Consider the following 4,419-nt stretch of genomic DNA (forward strand, 5'->3'; position numbering starts at 1 on the left):
TTCTTCTTCGATACGGTTTAACGGCAGTTGGCATCCAATAAAACGTTGCATTACCACCACCTACTACACTGGAGTATAACTACCCTATACTTTACTTGAAAATAAATAAATACCCTACCATCTAACACTACACTCACAAAAAAAACATACTCCACTATTTAAATAGCCTGAAAGGATGGGACACCACCACTTAACACACCCTGTAGCTCTTCTGACGTCAAGTCTCACACACCCAAATAACTCTGCAGCTGCCACCACAGCCTACATTTTCTGTGACTTACTGTTCCATCCCTACAGTACAGTTAATAGCCATTGCTATGAATGCAAAAAAATCCAATATTACTGAAACATATACCACTTGTTGGTTTATCCCTCTGTACTGGTACAGATCTACTACTCACATCACTCCTTTCAGGATCCCTCCCCCATCTTCCTCTACTTTCTTCACTGCCTCAGAATATGACAACATCTACACTACTCTAACCCTGGAAACCTTAACCTGCCTCTTTCGCACTGGACATTTCTGAACCCCAGCACCATCGGCACCCCTAAAATTAACACATAACACTAATTTCCACAATGCTACACATTTCTTTGTCTCATGCCCTTCTGTACACTTCTCACACCTAGGAACATCCCTCCTACACACTGCTGCCACATGCCCATAAGCTTGACACCTGTAACAACATAATGTATTTGGCACAAAAGCTTGGACAGGATAACTTTAATTAGAGGTCGACTGATTTATCGGCATGGCTGATTAATTAAGGCCGATTTCAAGTTTTTATAACAATCGGTATTCAGCATTTTTGGATGCCGAATATGGTGTATTACATTGCATTCCACAAGGAAACTGTGTGGCAGGCTGAGCACCTGTTACGCGAGTGCAGCAAGGAGCCAAGGTAGTTGCTAGCTAGTATTAAACTTATCTTATAAAAAACAATCAATCTTCACATAATCACAAGTTAACTATGCATGGTTGATGATATTACTAGGTTAACTAGCTTGTCCTGCGTTGTATATAATCAATGCGGTGCCTGTTAATTTATCATCGAATCACAGCCTACTTCGCCAAACAGGTGATGATTTAACTAAAGCACAATAGTTGCATGAATGTACCTAACCATAAACATCAATGCCTTTCTTAAAATCAATACACAGAAGTATATATTTTAAACCTGCATATTTAGTTCAAAGAAATTCATGTTAGCAGGCAATATTAACTTGGGAAATTGTGTCACTTATCTTGCGTTCATTGCACTCAGAGTCAGGGTATATGCAACAGTTTGGGCCACCTGGCTCGTTGCGAACTAATTTGCCAGAATTTTACATAATTATGACATAACATTGAAGGATGTGCAATGTAACATAAATATTTAGACTTAGGGATGCCACCTGTTCAATAAAATACGGAATGGTTCTATACTTCACTGAAAGAATAACGTTTTGTTTTTCAAAATGACAGTTTCCGGCTTCGACCATATTAATGAGCAAAGGCTTGTATTTCTGTGTGTGTTATTATATTATAATTAAGACTATGACTTGAAAGAGCAGTCTGACTGAGCGGTGGTAGGCAGCAACAGGCTCTTAAGCATTCATTCAAACTTTACTGCATTTCCCAGCAGCTCTTTGCAATGCTTGAAGCACAGCGCTGTTTATGACTTCAAGCCTATCAACTCCTGAGATTAGGCTGGCAATACTAAAGTGTCTATTAGAACATCCAATAGTCAAAGGTCTATGAAATACAAATGGTTTAGAGAGAAATAGTTGACGCGTCATAATTCCTATAATAACTACAACCTAAAACTTCTTAACTTGGAATATTGAACCACCAGCTTTCATATGTTCTGAGCAAGGAACTTAAACGTTAGCTTTTTTACATGGCACATATTGCACTTTTACTTTCTTCTCCAACACTGTTTTTGCATTATTTAAACCAAATTGAGCATGTTTCATTATTTATTTGAGACTAAATATATTTTATTTATGTATTACATTAAGTTAAAATAAAAGTGTGCATTCAGTGTTGTTGTAATTGTCAGTATTAAAAATATATATATACAATATATACATATATATAAAATCGGACGATTAATCGGTATCTGCTTTTTTTATAAACAGTATCAGTATCGGCGTTGAAAAATCAGAATTAGTCAACCTCTAATTTATATATCCTAACATCTATGTTGGGCAAAGACTCAACATCAAAATTCTAAAGAACAGACAAAGACTCTTCTGTTTCACCACTCACACCACCCTGTCTGCGACGCACCAAAGATGAGTATCACAAACACCAGGAATCTTCCCTACAGTTGGTCAGCTTTCACATTTACATCTACCCCAGTAATCACTCCTTTCAATTGCCTTCTCAAGGGACTCCATTTAACTGCCGGTCACGATCTCCGTACAATCAGCTCGAACCCCTCGGGATGTAGCACTCAACAGTCCCTTTGGTTTGAGATCTCTGTACATTTATATCATATATGACGCTATTTGTTGGATGGGGAGAAAAGTAGGATACCTTTAAAACTCAACAATAAGTTCAGAGCAAATTCCTGCTTTGCATTGCATTGACTCCAATCAACGTAAAGAAAATATGGTCTCCATGTTTTAATACGGAGTGCAAGCATACTGTAGCAGCAGCTTGTGAACGGTGGCTGAGTTACCATTAGGCAACTAAGGCAATTGCCTGGGGCCTCACACCACCAGGGGGCCTCGTGAACTTGGTATAATTTTGTTTAATAATACATGATTTCTGTTATCTTGTCTTCCTCTTCCGCTTGAGGCCCTCCTCTTCTCGTGAGTAATCTCTGATGTGGAAAATATATCCGTTTCTGTTTTCTCCCTACCGAATTTGGCGCTAGCTTTTGAACGGTTGGGACTATTATGACCCCATGCCTGAAAGCTAATACTCTTAGGGACACAAACATGTCTTCTATGTCTTCTATTTTCCTACAACGCTCATTTTCCTACAACGCTCATAAGCAATGCAGGACACGTTAGAATGGACTGTGACAAAACCACAGTGGTGTAAAGTAACTAAGTAAAAACACATGGGCAGGGGCCTCCAAATCACTAAAAGACAATTGCATGATCTGAAATGTGTGGTCAGAGACCCCTGTATGGAGGGTGTGACGCAAATACGGAGCCTCCAGAGGCATGCAGAGGCCAAATTGAGCACTATACCACATGATGCGCACATTCCATTCCATGTTGTAACAATGCGGAGGGCTTCATATAGCTCTGCATTGACATGATTGGTTGAAGGTAGGTGGGGGCGGGAGGTCCTGTGTAAACACAAACTCACTTCCTTGACAACAGCTTTGGTGCCGGCAGGTCTTTCTTTTCCCCAACGTAGTTAAGCCAAAACCAGCAAACGAACGCTAGCCAATGGAAAGCATAGTAGAATGCCCCGTTAATCAGAGGGGGGTTCTACTACGCTTTCCATTGGCTAGCGTTTTTTTCGCTCACGGCAACTTTTGCCTCACAGCCTGTTGAGAGACATGGACGAACACACAACGCCACATTTGTCCATTTATTTATTTGCAGAGTTTCAATGAGTTGTAAAAATGTCTCAGAGAACTCTGCTGAAATTCCCTCAATTGAAGGTCAGCTAAGTTAACCTAGGCTAGTTAATGTTACTAGCTCGGTATGTAAAAGTTGTTATATTATCATTAGTTGTCTATTATCAGGTAAAAGCACATGCTTATTATTTATAATTTGTGAAATATTTGTTAGCTAATAATTTCTATAAAATTGTTAAAGTTTAAATATAACGGCAAACATTATTAATCAGTGACTGAAATTTCGCGCCCCGTGATATTCACTTCCGGACTTGTAGACCGCCCCTCTGAATAACGGGGCGTGGTTTTGGCTTACCTGCGTTGGGAAAAAGAAAAGACGCGCTCTGCGTTGTCCGCAATGCGTAAGAAGTAGGAATGCCCTGACTTATGCAGAACCGTATCACCGTAAATACTGCATAGCCAATGCAGAGGTCAGACTGACCATGAAGCGCCTTTAAATCCGCTCGTTTTTCTTCAACAAATATGTTGTTCATAAATGTTTAAAAAAAAATGTTAAAGGATAATAAATGTTGTTCATAAATGTTGCAGAATTTGCAGGACATCTAAATAAAAGGAGCAGCTATTCATACAACAGTTATTTTGTGTCTTATTATAAAGCAATTTTAGACATTGTAACGCCGACTATATAAACATTTTTTTTATTTACACGTTTAACCAATGGCAAGTTCCATAGAGGCACGTTGGCTCGGCAACCTGGTCTAAGGTCAGTTTCACGTTTTACCCCCTGTTGCTAACTGTGGGTTTTTGCGAGTGTAAAATGATCGTAGATCTATAAGAGAAACCGGAAGGCTTAGCAGTAAATTACGCGATGACGTTATGAACAGTTCGCGCGTTC

This window comes from Oncorhynchus gorbuscha, linkage group LG19 (genome assembly GCF_021184085.1).
Source record: "Oncorhynchus gorbuscha isolate QuinsamMale2020 ecotype Even-year linkage group LG19, OgorEven_v1.0, whole genome shotgun sequence".
Lineage (NCBI taxonomy): Eukaryota > Metazoa > Chordata > Actinopteri > Salmoniformes > Salmonidae > Oncorhynchus > Oncorhynchus gorbuscha.